Genomic DNA, 21,578 nt, shown 5'->3' with positions numbered 1-21,578 from the left:
TTGGACTGTGGGAGGAAACTAGAGCACACAGAGGAAACCCATGCGATTCACGGGGAGAGTTTACAAACTTCTTACAGACCACACTGAATTGAGACATCTGAGCTGTAATAGGGTCACGCTAACTACTACGCTACTGTAGCGTAGCATGTCTGCCTACAAGAAAATAAATCTCAGGATAGTATATGGTGACATGTATGTACTTTGATAAGCATGAGCAATTGTGGTTGCCCTATTTAAGGAGGGATATTATTTCACTGGAAGCAGTTCTGAGATCAGCTAGAATGATTCGAGGTATAGGACTGTCCAATGAGGAAAAAATTTACATAAATTGGAATTATACTCATTTGAGTTTAGAATAATGAGAGGCAACCTTCTCAACCCCAGATCCATTGATGTCAATAGTGGTTAGCCCATCTCCATTCCTCTTGTAATCCACAACCAGCTCCTTTGTTTTTGCAACACTGTGGGAGAGGTTGTTTTCTTGACACCACTGTGTCAGAGAGATGACTTCTTCCCTGTAGACCACCTTGTTATTGTTTGAGATTAGGCCAATCAATGTAATGTCGTCGGCATATTTAATTAGCAGATTAGAGCTGTGGGTGGCAACACAAGGAGTAAAGGAGGGGATTTAGTAAACAGCTCTGCGGGGCTCCTGTGTTGAGAGACAGAGGGATGGAGGTGAGGGAGCCCAATCTTACATCTACCAGCGATCTGACAGGAAGTCCAAGATCCAGCTGCACAAGGTGGGGTCAAGGTTGAGGTCTCTGAGCTTCCGGTCAAGCCTGGAGGGAATTATGGTGTTGAATGCTGAACTGTAGTCCAAGAACAACATTCTCACATAAGCATCCTTCTTCTCCAGATGTGTCTCCAGACTGAGATTAGGAAGAAGTTCTTCTCTGAGAGTTCTGTGTGTCTTTAGAGATGCTTGTCACAGAGTTGTAGGGGTAGAAACCTTGAGTATACTTAAAGCTAATCACTATGGGAAATGAGGGTTACATGGAAGAAGGTGAGTAGATTTGAGCACTGACAGATCGTCCATCATCCTATTGACTTACACACAGCAAGCAAGGGGCCGAATGGGTTACTATTCCTCTATACAATTCCCTATATGGTTTTATAGAGATAGTTTCAAACCTGAATTCTGCCAATGTTAAGTCTAAACAACTCTATTCCAAAGCATTAAATTTACACTTTCATAAAACCTGATTATCAAAAAATGTAAACCAAACCAAAGAAATAATTTACACACAATAGGGATTTATAGGTTATTTCCATACTTCCACTTACTCTTTAGCGATGTTTTTGGAAATCAATTTTTCATTTTACAACACCCTTGTGAAGCACACTGGGGTACCTTTGCTACAATAACTGTATTGAATATACAGATGAGAAGTAGTTATGGGGGCAATATGGAATGAAAAAGAAAACATTCCCCGACTAAATCTCATGAAGACAAAGTTTTGTTTTCTTTGTTTCACTTCTTGCCACAATTTGAGGTCTACCCTTTAAAATGAATATTTGAAAAAAGCCAGACATCATCTTTTACAAACATAAAGAGATTGTATCCAGTCTGAATCATCTTTCATTTCAACATCATACAGGCCAACAGCTTTGTATTCCAAAGATCAATTGATGTAAATGTGAAACATCAATTTAAAGTTAATTTGGTAACAATTGAAATTCAGGCATTTCCATCTTTCTTCAAAATTATTCAGAAAATCTAATTTCCTTACGGTGTTTCTAAGTCATGTAAAATATATAAGTGCTTGAATTTATAACCCAACTATCTTAATTGAAATTCTATGCAATTTGCAACTCCTACCAACTGCTCTTATAATGCTCCAGACTCAGCATTAAGAATAATATTAAGGCCAACAGAGCTATTATGGTGTTAATCAAACAGCAAACTTCACATCTATACATTTCACACAGAAATCAGAAAGCTGCCCTTCAATTTGTCCAGAATCTCCACTGCAAATTTATATCATAGAACATAGAATAGTACGGCACATTACAGGCCCTTCGGCCCACAATGTTGTGCTGACCCTCAAACCCTGCCTCCCATATAACTCCCCACCTTAAATTCCTCCATATCACCCACAGATCGGATATAGAAACCAAATGCAAGTCTGTGCAGTTGCAGTAGTTACAACCAATGTCTAAAACCTAGTCCAGCCTATTCAGAGTATGGGATTTTTAAAGATCAAGCTCAAGTTTAATTATCATTCACATACTTGAAAACAGACAAACAAAAGAGTGTTTCTCCAAGCCCAAGGTGCAAAACATATAACCCATAGCACAAACAGTACATATGGTTACAATTTCAGGAAAAAAAACATAGTCACGAAGAGAACAAAATAATATAGCCCAAGTCCCTGCATGGCATGACTAGACTGATGGCAAATTGTCCCGGTCCAGCTTGTTCTTCCACTGAGCAAACACCAGAGAGCAGCACCTACTTGCCTGAGCGCCTGCCACAATCGACCCCACGGCCCGGCCTAGGCCTCACCACATCAAAAGCAATGCAGTTCCCCCACTATTGGGCTCACCAATGAACCAGTGAACTGCACTTGCAGTATTCTACATTACCAATGTCCACAGGGCCTTGTGATCACAATAAAAATGTCCCAGACAATCACTCCTTGGCACCATCTTGGCATGACAGTATACAAGAAGTCCAGGTGACAACACCTGAGCTGGATTAAGTCCATCTGATTAAGTCCAGCTCTATCATTGTTGGGCGATTACTGATGGGGTTGTTCTGCAGTACTTGATCTTCTTAGTATCTAGTAGTGACTTGCAACTGTAAAAACGACATACAAGACGAACAAAAACACATTTGTTTGGACCCAGAGTGGCTGCTGCATCTGAGCTCCCTGCCATTTTACAATGAATAAAGTCCAAATCATAAACCAAACTGTATTTACAGGTAGAGCTATAGAGGCTCATTCCAGCACAGAGCAGAACCTTTTGGCCAAACAAGCCGAACTGCCCAGCAACACTAACCTAATCACAGGATAAGTTACAATGACCAATTAAACCTACTAACTCGTACCTCTTTGGACTGTGGGAGGAATTTCTAGGCCGTTGTTGCCAAACTGAGGTGTCGCAGGAGAAGGAATCCACTGCGGCAGTCTATGGACGGAGGTCTCTGTAGTCAGGCAATCGTATTCTCTCTCAATGGGAGTGGGGGGTTGACGAGAAGAGATTGCTGCCCATTCTCATGTCAGGAATCTCCAAATAAAAAAGCAGCGCGGCACACCGTAACACCTAAATAGTGACTGTCAGTTTCCCCATTCACTGTGGGGGAAAAAAAACAGGAGCCAGCTCTCTGTCCTGGTGGGTGAGAGAGAGAGAGAGCGAGAGAGAGAGAGAGAGAGAGAGAGAGAGAGAGAGCTAGAGAGCGAGAGAGAGCGCCCATGGCATGTCGAACTGTCTGGTAAACAATATTTATTTTTGTTGACTGCAGATCATGGTCTCTCCCAGTGCTTTGCTGTTGCTGGATGAGTGGAGGGTGCCGATTTTTTTGCTGAAACAGGCAGGGGAAGGGGAGGTTGATGCTTGCTGCTGCTTGTTCAGGGGAGGGGGGGGATGGGGACTTTGGGGTTCCGTTTTTCATGGATGTCCGCAAAGACATTTCAGGTAATTCAGGTTCTATACTGTGTACATTCTCCAATAATAAATGGAACCTGGAGGAAACCCATGCAGTCATGGGAAGAACGTATAAACTTTCTTACAGAGGACGCCAGAATTGAACTCTGAACTCTAATATCCTGAGCTGTAATTGTGACACACTAACAGCTATGCTACCATGACTTTTACTTGTTGGAACTACTTTGAAATTTGCTCTTTTTGTCTCACTCTTATTTTTCTTATCCTCCCACTTCGCTCTCTGTTTACAATTTTACATTAAGTATTCTGATTCATACTGCATACCTCAGCAAGGACTCTGAAAAGAAACACTTCCCTTTTCATACATCCCTTAAGATGGTTACAACATTGCTATCAGAATCCAGATGGTAGGAATTGCCATTCAGAGCCTACAAGAAGTCCAGAACAGTTGGCATTCTGCGGTTGCCATTTGAATTTCAGCCAATCTAGTAATGTAATAGGCATTTGAGAGTTCATAGAATACCACACACAAGACACACACCCAATGTGATAGCAATCCTCCCTTTGAAAGAATGTTGGTGTTTAGGATTTCCCATACATCAAAACATTAAATTCCAAAGGCATGGTTACAAGGTTGAGTCAGCACAACCTTCTTTGATACTACTGCTCCACAAGCCTTATTTGAATATCAGCTCACATAGACCGCAGCTTCCTTCTAAAATTATTGGTTTTCAGAGACTTACCATTACCCAGTAAAGATTTTGGAACCAAAAGGTGGTCCAGGATTGTTACCATTTGATTTTTGCCTCAAAACTTTATTTAAAAATCACACAGTTAAAATGCAAGCGTGAAAAAGTAGGAAAAGAATCTGACAAAATAATATATACCGTAGATTCCGGACTACAGAGCGCACCTGATTAAAAGCCGCTGGCTCTAATTTTAGAAATAAAATCAATTTTTTAATTGTAAAGGCCGCACCGGATTTTAGGCCGCACCGGATTTTCGGCCGCAGGTGTCCCACGTTGTAATATGAGATATTTACACAGAAAGATATTACACGTGAGGATTTTTTAACTTTTAATTAAATCATATGGTAACAAAAACAAATACATATTGCAAATGCTTTTTTTCGAACCGTGCCCGTAACGCGGCTACTTTTAAATATACGTTGCGTATACTTCTTTACTGAACAACATTCCAATATCTCCTAACGACTGGTAAAAAATATATATACTGCAGCCTACCAGGAAAAGTTATTGATCGCCTTTAACTTAAAAGCAGCGTTTTGGCTCCGCCGCTCGACCCCCTCCTTTCCGTTTATTCGCAAACGGCGTTTTCCCACAAGACACCGCGAAACCGGGTGTGACGTCATAGCATCCCGCGATGTAAAACAGAAAACAAATATAGTTAAAACTCTTCTAACTTTAACTAGAAAATGAATTACTAAGCGAAAATATTATAAACTAAATAATTGCCATAAGGCAGCACAATGCTTCGAGTGTTTTCCATGTTGATGAGGGTGAGTACAAATGACTGATTTACAATAATTTAATTGTGAAAGTGCGCTTGATTTATCGTACAATTTCATTGGACCTCTGTGAACTACTCATCAATTTTATTGGTCTACTGTTATGAGGCAAAATGTTTACGAGGCGGCATGAAAAAAATCATGTATTAGCCGCTCCGTATTAAAGGCCGCAAAGTTCAAAGCTGTTCAAAATGTGGGAAAAAAGTAGCGGCTTAAAATCCGGAATCTACGGTATATATAAGCAACTGAACAATACTGAACTAGGGATCATCATGCACTATCACCCGTCTGCACCACTAGCCAGATAACTTTTCATTAGAGGGGACAGGCTGGCAAATAATGTTCCAAGATTCCTCTTAATTACAACAAAAAAAAACAGTGAATCCCAGTAATACAGGCCTACTCACAACACTGGTTTGAAGCAAATCTACAGAACAAAATGGAAACTTTTTAAACATAAATCACCTCCTCTCCAAAGTCAAGGTCACTCCAACCTCAGTATTGAGATGCAGTAGGCAGATAACATTTGTATTTGTACATATTTGGATGCCAAGTACAAAGTCACCAATGACTCTGTAACTGAAACATACAAGAGACTGGGGTTTATATCTGCAAAACAAGGTTGCTAAAAAAAAATGTGCACTAGTTTCCATACTTTGGGAACCACATATTGGTGCAAGCACACATTAATGTGAAAATTCACCATTAAACCAAATGCGCAAGCAAAGACTTTGAACATCTAAGCAAAAGACTGAAGATTAAGAGCATTGTCTAAGACTTCTGTACAGTACTACAGTAAGTTTATGTATTGCACTGCACTGATGCCACAAAAAAAACAAATTTCATAACATACTTGAGTGATGATAATCCTGATTCTGATACGAGTCTCTATTGTGGACTGAGAGTAGGAAAGGGGCAGGAAAAGGGAATTCATGGTTGGGAAAAGGAGAAGGGAGAGGGGAAGGAGCGAGAAACACCAGAGAGAGATCCTGTTATGATCAACAAGCTTACTGCTTGGAATCAAATAACCTTGCCTAATGTCTCAGGGTTAGGTGCATCTCCACCCATGCCACCCACCACCTACCACCTGTTCCACACCTCTCCTGCAGCGCTCCACACTCACTATTCCCAACATCTTTTGCTCCAACCAGATTTACAAACTTATTCTCTACTCTACATTGACAAATACAGCACTGTGCAAGTCTGAGGCACCTAGCTCTATGTGCCCAACACTTTTGCACAGTACCATACATTGAAACATGAAGTATGCGTTATTTGCAGAAACAACCATTGCAACACAACCATGTGCTTGGGGTAGCCTGCAAATGTCACCACATAATCCAACACCAACACCAGGGTGTTTAGCAGAACAACACAGCAACAACAGCATTCCCTCCAATTCACCCATGTCTCCCACCCAGGACAAATTATCCCTGGATCTTTAATCCTCAGTCCCTGGCCCAATGTCTGGACCACCAACCCCATCCAGGGTCTCAACTTCCAGATTCACCAGCATCAGTCTTTGACCTTTGGGACTGATCCCAAGATTCACCGATCACAAAACACTGACCTCCAGACTCACGCGGCTTCCAATCCCAGGCCTCGCTAACTCTTACGCTGTTGAGACAGCTCATCTATAGCCGTTAACTGACATATTCTATGCTCCCCACTTTTAGATGGCCATACATTTGCAGAAAAAGGGGATGTTTTGAAATAAAATACATAAACACTGGAGAAGCCACCATTAGGGCTAAATACCAAGGAATTGTCAGAATTTTCCAGTTGTGTCTGCTTTTTACACGAGTGAGTCAAATTATACATTGAAATCCAAATATATATTGTAATAGAGTGTACAGCAGATTTAACTGGCAATTAAATGGAATAAAAATGGGTAGGGAAGTCAGCAAAAGTCACTTAAAAAGATATAAAATCTTTAAATACTGCTCATAGATCTTTCTAAACATCACATTTGTATCAGGTAAAATCTTTACCAGTCTCAATTACTTTATTGTTCTGTGGGAAATCTTAAATGACTAAGCTGAAGACATATTGGTACTAAACCAATCTGCAAGTAGGAAGGTAACTAGCTTCCCTAATCCTGTGTGGTCTCGTGAATGTACATTGAAATGGCACTCTTAAATTACCATGCAAGCTATACCACAGTTTGACGAGGTTTTATGCAGCCATCAGCAACATCAAATTCAATGCTCAGTTTGCCTTAAAAACCTGACAGGTTTACTAAACTTTTACCACTGGCTGCACAAGATCTATTTGCCAATAGTCTGGTGCATGAAAACACTCAAAGGCGCTTTTTATTTTGCCCAAGTGCTATGTAGTCAGTGTTTCCTGTCAGAATAAGTGATAGTAAGAAATATGAGCAATCTCAAGACATTCGGCCCTTCAAGCCTGCTCTGTCATTCAAGAAGATCACAAAATTGAAAGGAAAAGTGCATAAAGGAAACGGAATCAAAATCAGAGTTATCACTGGCATGTGTTGAGAAACATAGGATAAATAGCTTTTTGTAAAGTGTAGACAGTTTTAATCTAGGTATTAGAAGGTAAATGGGAAAACAGCAAAAGCACAACTTAGATGATCTAAGAACTGCTATTGGAACAGCACTGGTGAAGAAAGATTGACTTTATCTATGTCTCCCATATTCAAATTGCCTACTAATACTTACAATCAAGGCTTTAAACTGATGTTAATGAGGTGGAAGAGAGCACAGCATCCAGATTCACACAAGTCATCAGTTTTAACCAAACTTGGTGAAGAGATGTAAACTGGAAGGATATTTAAACAATTATTTTCCCTTTGGTGCCTTTTCAAATATATCATTTTTATTCAGCAATTATAATTGATCAAGCAGGAATCTTAAACTCTATGAGCTATTTGCATGATATGATATCCAGAATTCATAACAGATTTTACAACCTTCTAAGTTCAGGTGGGAGAAATGCTTGTCCCTCAATTATTCCAGTACGTAGAAAGCAACGATTCAGTTACATCTGCCTTTGCTCTTATTAACACCTCACATTGGCAGATGCCATATCCCTGCACTTACATAATCTCTGGAGAATTTGGATAATAAAGCCACCAATGCCCAGAAAACGCGGGGTGACCTCACAGGTTTATAAAGAAATAAAGGATATGGATAAGATGGAAGGTCACGGCCTATTCCCCACCACTACTTTATTTCTTGTTAGTCACCTTTTTCACAGAGTTTCACTTTTTGGACATAAAATCATCTATGTAAACAAGTTAAATTTATGTGTTTTTGCTTATTATTATTGTGTTCTTTATCTTGTGTGCTGTTTTTGTGCTGCATCAGATCCAGAGAAACAATTATTTTGCTCTCCTTTACACTTGTGTACAGGAAATGACATTAAACAATCTTGAATTAATGTTCACTGCAGTGTGTATGTGATTATTTTAAGATTTTAGTCCATAAGACATAGGAGCAGAATTAGGCCATTTGGCCCATCAAGTCTGCTCCACCATTCCATCATGGCTGATTTATTATCTCTTTCTAATTCTCCTGCCTTCTCGCCGTAACCTTTAACATACTAATTAATCAAGAACCCATCAACCTTCACTTTAAATATACCCAAAGACTTGGCCTCCACAGCCGTCTTTGGCAATGGATTCCACAAATTCACTATCCTCTGGCTAAAGAAATTCATCCTCCAGTTTTCTTTCCTCTTAGAAACCTTGATTTATCCTGGAAATGAATTACACAGAAATGAAAGATGGACATCACTATTCTGCTTAGCCTCACATCCTTGCAGCATGACAACTTTGTTGATGATCACTGTTAGCTGTTTAACAATGCTAATTTTTTTTAATCTTTAAAAAAAATTAGTAATGCAGAACAGAGACACACAAACTGTAGAAAGGCCAAGATCGATCATCATTCTATGCTGAGTTAGCCAATCTTTGCTCATATATTGATAAGACCATTTTAATTAGCCCCAATGACCAAGAAAAGGTAGTTAAATCAGATTCTTGCATTGCAAAGATTCACCTCTGAAGCCCGCCATTGCCAAACAGCCTGCTAAAATACATGAACCTCAATTACAAATGGAAAAATTATACTAGATAGAATATCTGGAATGAGATTCTCCCCTGTAAGACTTTAAGAGGGAAAAAACTGAAAAGGATTTTTTTTAAAGCTCTACATTCACCACAAAACCCAGTATATGAAGTAAGCAGCATGACCCCCACAATCACTGTTAACCTCCACCATTCAGACTTGTCCAGTACAGTCCACAGCCTGCTTGATAACTCTCAACAGAGAAGCCCTGTATAACGACACGAGCTCCCTCAACATAATGGGATTATGTGGAGGGCGAATAGGACAAAACATCTGGTAGCTGAAAACCTCTGACAACCAGTTAAGGGACTCTCCCAGTTTAACAGAGAAAGCTGTCAAGACACTGTTTATCAACAGCATAAACATTTCAAAAAAACCTATTAAAGTATTAAATTTTAAAAGCAAAATACTAAATCATCTGGGGAAAAAACATTTATATTCAAACAAAACAAAAACTAGTTAAGACCCTTGTATAAATCCTCTTCCAACAGAATGAAGGAAACATTCCCTGGGCTTGATCCAGTCTTGGGAAAGATACTCGGGTGGATTCTCAATTTATTGGAAAGCAGGCACAACACTGTGTAACACACACAAAATGCTGGTGGAACGCAGCAGGCCAGGCAGCATCTATAAGGAGAAGCACTGTCGACGTTTCGGGCCAAGACCCTTCTCGGCCCGAAACGTCGACAGCGCTTCTCCCTATAGATGCTGCCTGGCCTGCTGCATTCCACCAGCATTTTGTGTGTATTGCTTGAATTTCCAGCATCTGCAGATTTCCTCGTATTTTCCTTTCAAACAACACCGTGTATCTACATTAGCTTCCATGAGGAGTGCAATGGACTGTGTACAAGATAAACAGCTGGGAATAGTTAACCACAACTTCCATGTCCATGCAGAAATCCTAAAGCTGATGGTTAGGTGGGAAATAATGGGAGTTAACTCAGGGGAAGGGAGGCACTGAAGTTTGTTCACAACATTCAGCTGAATAATAATTTGGCAAATGGAGGTTTGATAGCAGGCCATTATCAATGAAGAACAAAGGCATTTTCCCTTTACATTCATAAAAACACTTCTAATTATAAAATGAGGCAATTTCACAAACAAAAGCATGCCACCAACTGTTCACTGTTCAGCCTACGCTATCTCCAAACATAAAGATTAATGAAGACATCTTCGACTAGCAATAGTTCTAACCAGAATCAGATTTAACATCACTAGCATATGTCATGAAATTTGTTGTTTTGTGGCAGCAGAACTTTGTAATCCATAATAAAAGCTGCAAATTACTATTTATTTATATTTAATAATTAGAGTAAAAAGAGAGGAAAAAATAGTGATGCAGTATATATGGGTTAATTGGCCACTCAGAAATCTGATGACAGAAGGAAGATCCTAAAACATTGTGTATCTTCAGGCTGCTGTGCCTTCTCCTTAATGGTAACAATGAGCTTTTTCCAATCCTATGCGATGGCCCCTCTGTACCAGACGATGATGCAACCAGTTAAGAGTGCTCTCCACGGTACTTCTGTAGAAATCTGCTCCAGTCCTATGTCTTTAAGAAACTGTACAATGCACAAAGCAGACTCAATAAATCATCTTCAGCAAATAAGCACCCATGTTGACTTACACCATTTTCACAAGTAGATTATGCACACTAGACAAATGGATCTGTTTACAATAGATATACTATCATGTCTCCCTAGATGCACATGGTTCAGTGATGTCAATGACATAAAAGGTCAGAAAACAGGGTATAAATACTTCAAATATTCTATTTACAGATAAATACTTAAAATCTTTCCATGCAACACAAATTCCATTCTTCTGAATGCTCAATTCAAAATGCCCAATTCATTTGCATGCAGACACATTACAGCCCAATCCTTGATTACAACCTATTAACTTGTACTGACAATGCTTTATTTAAGAGGGGTGCCAGTCAGTGCAGATTAACCATCATATAATTTGGCAGTTGGGATTGTATTTATCCATTCTCTACGTGCCTCTGGCCAAGCATCTCCAGATTTATGCAATCTAAAGATTATTTGCACTTGAACACAAACAATAGGAATGTCAAAGCCTTCCTACACATTCATGTAGAACCCAAAACACAAGCTGTATTTTCCATGAAACAACAGATGGCCGGGGACCAATTCCTAAGGTGCATGCAGTTGCTCACTGGTTTTAGGCTTGCATGTACACAAATCGCAAAATGGCTCAGACATGCAGACAAGACCAAAGAAAACAACTTGGGATGTATTAACTACTGTTTCCAGCAACTAATCATTTGTCTGACTGTAACACCTCATGCATGAAAAAAACATAAAACTGTACAAAAACCTAGCTCTTAGATGTGAAAAAGCTATAATTTAAAATCATAATATACAGAATACATCTAAACATTTTCAAAATGATAGCTAGTTAAACAGGAAGGATAAGGACAGACTGCCCATTTGAAATTAAAACTGTACATACAATTAACATAAAGTTAGACTTCATATTTCAAAGACTTAGGCAACATGGAAAGCATGTGATTTTATACTAAAGGTTACACACATTCCATAAGCAGAAATGTCTATAAACATTATCCATGCAGAAAAAGGGCTTTCTTATATTTACCTCAATGTAATACAATCACTGTATCTCACTCATGTGTCACCAGTCATCCAGGAAGTCATGCAGAAGCTACACTAACTCCACAAGTCCTGACTTTAAGCAAAGAACATTCTATTTCATTGGTCAAGGACACTGTTTGTGTTGTGAAGTTACATATTTCTTCATTTGTTTCAATGGCAGCAGCGTCTGTAGAATTTAATAATCTCAGCCACCTTTCAGTGATTTCACTGTGGTGTATCACTATGATTTATTAAAAATCACTATGATTTTTAAATTTTTTTTATCATAGAACCATAGAACATTACAGCACAGAAACAGGCCATTTGGCCCTTCTTGGCTGTGCCAAACCATTTTTCTGCCTAGTCCCACTGACCTGCACCTGGCCCATATCCCTCCATACCCCTCTCATCCATGTACCTGTCCAAGTTTTTCTTGAATGTTAAAAGTGAGCCTGCATTCACCACTTCAACTGGCAGCTCATTCCACACTCCCACTACTCTCTGTGTGAAGAAGCCCCCCCAATGTTCCCTTTAAACTTTTCCCTTTTCACCCTTAGCTCACGTCCTGTTTTTTTCCTCCCCTAGCCTCAATGGAAAAAGCCTGCTTGCATTCACTCTATCTATACCCATCACAATTTTATACACCTCTATCAAATCTCCCCTCATTCTTCTATGCTCCAGGGAATAATGCCCTAACCTATTCAACCTTTCTCTCCCTGCACTCTTTCAACCTTCCTGTAATTAGGTGACCAAAACTGCACACAATACTCCAAATTCGGCCTCACCTATGTCTTATACAACCTCACCATAACATTCCAACTCTTATACTCAATACTTTTATTTATAAAGGCCAATGTGCCAAAAGCTCTCTTTACAACCCTATCTACCTGTGACGCCACTTTTAGGGAATTATGCATCTGTATTCCCAGATCCCTCTGTTCTACTGCACCCCTCAGTGTCCTACCATTTACCTTGTATGTGCTACCTTGGTTTGTCCTTCCAAAGTGCAATACCTCACACTTGTCTGCATTAAACTCCATCTGCCATTTGTCAGCCCATTTTTCCAGTTGGTCCAAATCCCTCCGCAAGCTTTGAAAACCTTCCTCACTGTCCACTACACCTCCAATCTTTGTATCATCAGCAAATTTGTATCAAAATGCATGTATTTTAAAGACACCAATGCCAAATGTCAACAATGGTATTAGCATAATGCAGAGCATATAGAAATCCCTCAATTTACATTACCACTGTAAATGCTATTTTCTCCTTTATCACAACCTGATAAATGACTAGTGCACTTTCAAAGGTGAGGCTTGTTGGGCTACGAACTGACAGTAAACATCAAAACACTTTATTATGGGTAACCAACACACAACTTCATTACATTAGGAGGAAACGCTATACTGATTGGGATAAGCTTTAAAATATATACAGTTTTATAAAATTCTGGTTAAGCCACATCTGGAGAGTTGCATTCAACTCTGGCAGCCCCGTTATAGAAAAAATGTGGAGGCGTTGGAGAGACACAAAAGAGGCTTGCGAGGATACATTTTGGATGAGAGAGCATGTGCTATAAAGAGATATTGAATAAACTTGAGCAGTTTTCATAGAGAGGCAAGGCTGAAGAGAGGCCTAACAAAAAGTTTTAAGTTTAAAAGAAGACAGCTGTTATCTTTTCCTACGGTTCAAAACATCTAATTAGATTAGATTCAACTTTATTGCCATTGTGCCGAGTACAGATACAAAGCTAATGAAATGCAGTTAGCATTTAACCAGAAATGCAAAAAAGTGTTATTTACAAAATAACTGCGAATAAAAAGTAAGTGCTACAGCACACAAATATAAAAATACTGAAACACTATGAGTGCAATACTGCTTAGCACTGTGATGTGAGGTACAGCAGAGTCACAGCCTCAGGGAAGAAATTCTTCCTGAGCCTGCTGATGCGGGAGTGGAGGCTCCTGTAGCGCCTACCGGATAGGAGGAGAGTAAAAAGTCCATGGTTAGGGTGAGATGCATCCTTGGTAATGCTTTTGGCCCTGCCCAGGCAGCGTTTATGGTAGATGTTCTCAATGGTGGGCAATTGGGTGCCGATAATCCGCTGGGCAGTTTTCACCACACGCTGGAGTGCTTTGTGGTCCGATACGGGACAATTGCCATACCACATTGAGATGAAGTTGGTGAGTATGCTCTCAATGGCACAGCGGTAAAAGTCCAACAGTACTGTATCCTGGGACAGAGGTGAGCCTTTTTGATGCTCCGCAGGAAATAAAGGCACTGTTGCCTTTACTAATACTATTTGCCAATACTAGAAGGAATGCATTTAAAGTGGATGAGATGGACTAAGAGGAAAGGAAATGTGTGGGCAATTTTTTATTTCCACAGTGAGTGGTGGATGCTTGGAATGTGCTGTCAGGCGTGATCGTGGATATATGATAAGAGGTGTTTGAGATAAGCACATGAATGTCCAAAGACTGAAGAGATATGGACATTGTGTAAAAAGTAGTGATTATTCTGGTCAGGCATTTAATTACTAGTTAAATTAAGTCAGCACTACATTGTGTTTCTGTGCTGTACTGTTCTATATTCTAAAAAGGAGAATACTCCAGAGTTTACAGCATGGCCACCAACAGTCAAAGAATGAAAGTTAGGACAATATAGTATTTTGCAATAATAGAAATGGAAAGAATCATTCTCTCAAAGTTATACAGTTGAAACAGACACAGAGATGAGGAGAGACAAGGCACATTTAAATTAAAGGCAAATTAGCCAAGTTTTAGAAAAAGTCACCAGACCTGGGGTTATGATGAATAGGACTGGCACAGAGACAACAATGTCAAAATCACCTTATGTAATACATGTACCTTATGTAACCCCATGGTAACAAGTTTATTTCCTGAAATTCATGAATCAATGCAGTATTTCTAATAATCGCACAGATTTTTATGTTTATTTTCTCAAACATTGGTCAAAAAAGTAAGTTCAGTTACACAGCTGCCACAGAGAGATTTGAACTAAGTCTCGTGATTATTAGCCCAACAACATAACCATCAAAGTTTGGTTTTCAAACTGACCTCATTTCAGTTTCTCAGTTTAGTTTATCTATTTCCTAGATTTATTTGACATGTCTATAACTTTTTTTTTGCAGTTAGCTAAACTGTACACATCCAGCTCTTGACTTATGGACAACTCCCCACACATGAACAAGCTCCCATAATGTTATCAGATTCAAAAGTCTGATATATGTACATGTTTGCTCCTACATACATCAGAACTAGCTTCCTCTCTCTTCTCCTTTGAGTAATTAGTCTTTGTTACAAATCGCATGTGCTTTTGGTGCCATTCATTACAATTCTGTGGAGGTCCAGTTTACTGTACCATATGCATATGATTTTCACATTTGATTTAAGGACAAAAAGCATCTTAAAGTTATCTGTCAATACAGAAACCATTGTTACCCAAGAACAGTGTCACTCATGAAGAAAAACCAATAGTGAGCAAAATACAGCATGAATAACTTCCAATGCACTTTTCTATTGCATCTCCAACCCTCGATAAAGGAAGAGTTTACAAGGGCAATTTCATTCATACATTGCACAATGTCAATAAATATTACTGGATTTAAATTTTCATTAGATAATTATTAACAATATTATTCATGTGATTCAGAATCTCAAATAACCAAACAAAAACAAATAATTGCAACCATATCCATATTTTAATATCCAACTCCACAGTATATTAAAGTTTCTTAAACAAAAAAAGGTTTCTCAATTTAAGCAAAAATGTACTGGATAGGAAACTTCTAAGTTATTAATTGTGATCAAAAGAATTTTGGATAGCAATATTTTGTTGAAGAACAGAGAAAAGTTACAGAATCTTATGTAAATCACTCTTCATACAAAATCAACTTTCAGCTCACTACAGTTGAAGTCACTTTCTGAATCTCCCCATAAAGAAACCTGTGGTGATTGTCTAAAACCTTCTCCACATTCAAACCACAATGGGTTTAGTAGGTATGTTTCTGATCATTTAGTAAATACACTGGCAAGTTAGGCAACATGAGCTCAGGGTGTCTTTAGCTCATTCTAGAGGCTTAGTTGTGAGGAGGGAGACATGGTAAGAAGAGTGTGAGTCAGAGAGAAGAAGAAAACCTTTTCAGATGGTTTAGCACACATGCTAAAGGTCGGAAGTTCAATCCTAGATCTGCACTGTTAGCTGAACATGTCAAACTAATAACACTGAATGAAGATTACAGAAAAGGAAGAAACATCCAGGAATTTCCCTTTGATTTAAATAGTGTCTAAGGCTGTGGTGCATATTGTTGACCTCAGGCCAAAAAAAGCTCAACTGTGGCTTCTCCACAGTTGATATTTGTCAAATCAAATATCTGACACCAAGTTCCATGAACAAACAAAAAGATACCTGGAGTTCTGATTAATGCTTTCGGGAAATAGAGGAGGAAAATTGACTGAGAACAAAAATCATAAGGGCTTCTACAGCCCCTCAAACATGCTCCACTACATGGGTATTTATTAATACATGACAATTATGGTGGGATGTGCTCTTTTTGCCAGGTCACTGTCATAAAATACATACATTAGATCTTTCACCATGACAGCTGCTGTACTCCTCATTCCAGTGCAACCATTAAAAAAAACAGTAGACAATAATTTCAACAGCATCATAACCACCAACAGTTCAAAAAAAATAGCAGCTGTGTTGGAGTAAGTTACAGAGTGTAACCCAATCTTGGGGGTTTGAGGCAGTTGATGTTCACAAACCACTGAACTCCGCTCTCACTGCTTATGAAAGCTGAACCCCTTGATTGTATTACATCCTGGCAACAAACTAGCACTCAGTTTCACAGTGATTGTGGTACACATCTTGAAATGTGCAAAGCCTCTGTTTACATATAGATAGCATTCAATTTTAGTATCAGCTCTTAAAGCATTAGTCACAGCGTTTTGTCATTGTGACTGCTGGAATGATTGTTTATTCAGTTTGTAGGAGTTACATCTGTTCCACTATTTGCTGAGTGATTTTTATTTGGAAGAAAATTGATGTAAGAAAAGAATTTATGCATTTTACTGACTTGATTTTGTGGATTTTCAAATATGCTGGCCGACGCTATTTCGATATATGCAATTTTACATGCAATGTCAAAATTAAGCCAACTTCAGAAAGAGGAATATTTACATTCAACAATCCACATGTTCAATAATCACAGTGAAACACACAGTTCCCATGTACTTCTCAATTCATGACCTATACACAGTATTAAACAACACAAAAGACTAACTGTTGTGATTTTCTTTTCAAATAAACCAAAAGATGGTTACTTAACAGAAAGTTAATTAAAATAATCTCTGTAACAGAGAACCACAAAAAGGCATTCACAGAAGCACTCTACACTGAAGTGATTTTTTTAAACAGCGATTTCCAATCTTCTCAGTTCTACAAATTACATTCTTGGCTAATTTCTTACAAATTTATTTCCAGTCCAGAATCAAAATTCTTTATTATTTCTTTTTAAAGTCTTTATTCGGACGAAAAGAAATGAACAACGTTCACAATGCCACATTAACAAAAAACACGTTCCAAGTTCTGTTCCAGTAAGGTAACCAGAGTAAAACAATGCATTTAAGGTCTAATCTACCAAAGTTAACACCAGATTTTGACAAGCTTGTCACTCTGCACTCATCAACTCAGGGATCTTAAATTAAGAAGAGGTTAAGAGGGAAGCAAAATTTAAGAGTTTCCCAGATGTTAGTAGAAGCACAATGGAAGTCATAAATATTTGTCCATGATTGAGGAACCACAACAGAAAAAGTGAACATCTCCACAAGTGACATTCTGGTGCCAATCAAGCCCATACTTATCCTGTTAAACATATAATAAAATCTAAGTGGGGAAAGTGACATTTTGGAGGACAGAGGGCGGGTGGAGAAAGGGATATTGGAAGGGTTTAAAGTGAAGGAACAAAAAAAAAGTCTGTGAAAAGTGGCAGTGTGGAGGGGAGTTGGGAACGAGGCAAGAGCTGAGTGATCACTGGTGCCTCTGAGTTTTTGTGAATGAGAATCAGCGTATACAGGCGTCAAAAGACGTTAGCATGCGTGAATCAGTTGGAGTGTGCTTGAAAAAGAGCAAATTAACGGTGCAAGCGGCAGCTGTGCGCACAAGCATGTACGTGCACACAAACCAGGGTCAGTGCGTGCAAATGAAGATACAAGTGTGTACATCCAGGGAAACAAGTGTGAGACTGTCCAATGGACTGAACACATCTGTGCAAGTGAGTGCACTTGCATACATATAGAAGAATGAGGATGAATGTATGTGCATGAAAGTGTGGAAGTTTGTGTGAATCAGAGTGAGTATGTAAACATGTGCACAAGAGTGTGCTGGTGTGAAGGTGCACAAATAACATTAGTTCAGATGGGTTCCTGAATGAGTGCATGAGGGCAAGTGAGAAAGTGTGCAACAGTGAGTTTATTTCACAAAGTGTATTTGTGTGAATGAGTATAAAGGAGTTTTCTGCAAAAGAGTAAATGAGTTATGTCTGAGTGTTGGTGAACAAGTGCAACCAGGTTCACATACGCAATGCTCGAGTTAATAAATATGTGCACAAGCACAAGTGAAAAAGTGCAGAGTTAGTGCCTGTGTTGAAGTGAATGAGTGTGTTTAGTGCGCATACACAAATGAATGAGTGTGAATGTATTCATGATTTTGTCTGCACTCTTTTTGCACGATTATTTGTGTCCACTGGGACAATGGATCATTATCACTGACTGCATTGTTTGTCTGCATTGATTTGCACGTTTGTGTTCATGCACTTAAGTGTGTTGGTCCACATGATTGCAATGATCCACACGACTGTGTTCACAAGTGATGTTTGTCCATGCAGCAGCATTTGTGCATGTGATCGTATTTCTGCACAACTGCCGTCCGCGTGACTGTTCATGCATGATTGTCCACACAATCATAACTGTGCACAATTGTGATATGCAAAATCCATGTGGTTGTTTGTGCACGAGCGTTTGCATTCGTCCATGTGGCTAACCAGTGTTTCTCTGCATGACTACTTTTGTCTGCATGAATGTATCTGTGCACGATTGTTCATCTCCATGACTCTACTCACGCATGTGATTGTTTATTCACATGATCATGTTTACATACATGTCTGCACTTGTCCACTTGACTGCATTAATACATGAGACCATGCGTGTGGATGACTATCTGTCCTGGTGACCATAACTGCCCCATGAATGAGTGCGTGTAAACATAAGTGTGTATGTACTTGAATAAGTTAGTGTGGATGAGTGTGTACACATCTGTGTGCCTGGGAGTGTCCGTAGGTGACTTGTGCCTTTGTGTCTGAGTGTGTGGATTGTTACATGTCTCTGTGGGGCGTGTGTTTGGGTGCCGGGAAGGGGAAAAAGGTGAAGTTATGAGCACCAGTCACAGAGACAATGCAGCAGCAGTAACAACAACACACATGCCACCCTTTCAGACCCTTCCTTACCTTCCGTCCCTCTACCACATGAATGTTGAGGCTGCCTGCAGTTTCACAAGAGAGAGAAGGGGGATAGTTGGTGAAGATTGCATCTGAATTCCCTCTCCCTCTTGCCCCTTCCCTCTGGCGCTGCTCTCCTCCGGCTACCCGCGAACAATGCCGTGCTCCAGCGAGGGCTGGCTAATCTTTCCCTTTTTGTTTAAGGGAGAGACGGGAGGTTTTCAGAGTGAGGACCAAAGCCCCGGCTAACACCGTAACCACAGGACACCGCGCACCCGCCAGTAACCGTCGCGCTCATTGGTCCGCGCTCGCCGCCCGCACCGGCGCCTGGCCAATCAGCGCCAAGGAGAAAGAGGACTGAATTGATTTAAAAGCTCTGGGTCTACAAACAATGTTGCAATGGGGTGGGAGAGGCTGCGGTTTTGTGTGTACCGACACTGGGGCAAAGGGTTAAATTGGGTTTGGGGACTACACATACTGGGGTACGAGATCGAGATCTGAGATTCCCAAATCTGGGTTAAACAGGGGTCTGAGTCTGCAAATTCTGCGATAAAATTGAGTTCTAGGGCTACATTTATAGAGGGTGCAGAAACTAAGGTCAAACCGGGAACCCGTGTTGGAAACGCAGGAATTAAACTGGGACCCAGGACTGCATATACTGGGGTTAAATTAACATCTTGGGCTATAAATACAGGGGTAGAATTAGATTCTGGGGCTGAAAATATAGGGGTAAATTATGATCCAAGGCTACAAATAATCTGGATTAAACTATACACTAATCTTTAGACACCAGGGTCAAATTAGGAACTAAGTTTGTAAATATATACATATTGTTTGTATGTGTGTGTGTGTGTATGCACACACACGTACACTCAGTACTGTGCTGAAGTATTAGGCACATATATATAGCTAGGGTGCTTAAGAGTTTTGCAGAGTGCTGTAGTAATTTTATGTATTACACTGAACTGCTGCCACAAAACAAAAACAAATTTCATGCCATACGTGAGTGATGATAAACCTGATTCTGATATAGGTCTCTATTGTGGACTGAGACTGGGAAGGGGGCAGAGAGAGGGAAGGCAGCAGAAAGCATCAGAGAGACATTCTGTAATAATCAATAAACCAATTGTTTGGAATCAAATGACCAAGCCGTGTGTTTCAGGGCTGGGTGTGTCTGCACATGTGCCACATACCCCTCACCCCTGCACACTTTCTCTGCCACTTGTCCCATACCCCTCCCCACAGCACACCTCTCTTGTCATTCCCAATATCCTTTGCTCACGCCAGATTTACAAACTTGCTGTACTGTGCAAATGTTTTAGGCACCCTAGCTATATAAATAAATGTGCCCAAGACTTTTGCACAATTGTGTGTGTGTGTGTGTGTAAGTAAGTATACACACACAATGCGGATTAGCGCAACGCTTTACAGTGTCAGTGATCAGCAGACCGGGTTCAATTCCTGCCATTGTCTATAAGGAGACAGTACATGTACATGCACATTCTCCCTGTGACCTTTGGGTACTCTGGTTTTCTTCCACATTCCGAAGATGTTGGGGTTAATAAATTGTGGGACTGCTGTGTTGGCTCCAAAAACATAGCAACACTTGTGGGCTGCCCCCAGCACATCCTTGAACTATGTCGGCAGTTGTCACAAACAATGCATTTCACTATATTGTTGTGCATGTGACAAATAAAGCTAATCTTTGTATCTTTATATAAAATACTGTTGTTAAGCCAGGAAACAGAGGCTGCCAACAATGGGTTTAAACCAGGGGATGAGACTGAACTGGAATTAAAACAGGGAAATCACAGATTATAGAGTTAAACAGAGCCTTGGTAGTGTAACTATCAAGTCAAGTTGCTTGTATTATCATTTCAACCATAACTGCTGGTACAGGCACAGTAAAAATGAAACAACGTTCCTCCAGGACCATGGTGCTACATGAAACAACACAAAACTACACTAGACTACGTAAAACAACACAAAACTGCATTAGACTTCAGACCTACACGGCACTACATAAAGTGCACAAAACAGTGCAAGACAGTACAATAATTAATAAACCAGTGTGGGCTCTGCACCAGTGTATCAGGAATACAGTAGATGGATTTTTTTTATCACTGGCATATGTTGTAGAAATTTAGCAAAAACTGGGTTTAATTGAATGCTGAAAATTTGGTTCCAGAGAGGAAGTCCTCAATTTCCCATGTTGAAAT

General features: G+C 39.7%; 1 protein-coding gene across 3 annotated transcripts in view; it reads right to left on the bottom strand.

The window, feature by feature from the left end:
* The window catches only part of rerea (arginine-glutamic acid dipeptide (RE) repeats a), a 615,654-nt gene extending 596,031 nt beyond the window's left edge, over window positions 1-19,623 (bottom strand). For 2 of the 3 annotated variants that reach the window (XM_073032279.1, XM_073032280.1), the window contains exon 1: window positions 19,369-19,622. The gene's annotated coding sequence lies outside the window, so the exon portion shown is untranslated. Of the gene's footprint in view, window positions 1-19,368 lie in introns of all 3 variants that reach the window. The other variant, XM_073032278.1, reaches the window with a different exon arrangement.
* Window positions 19,624-21,578: the final 1,955 nt, after the last annotated feature.

This window comes from Hemitrygon akajei, chromosome 29 (assembly GCF_048418815.1).
Source record: "Hemitrygon akajei chromosome 29, sHemAka1.3, whole genome shotgun sequence".
Taxonomy (NCBI): Eukaryota; Metazoa; Chordata; class Chondrichthyes; order Myliobatiformes; family Dasyatidae; genus Hemitrygon; species Hemitrygon akajei.
This window is presented reverse-complemented; position numbering and strand designations above follow the sequence as displayed.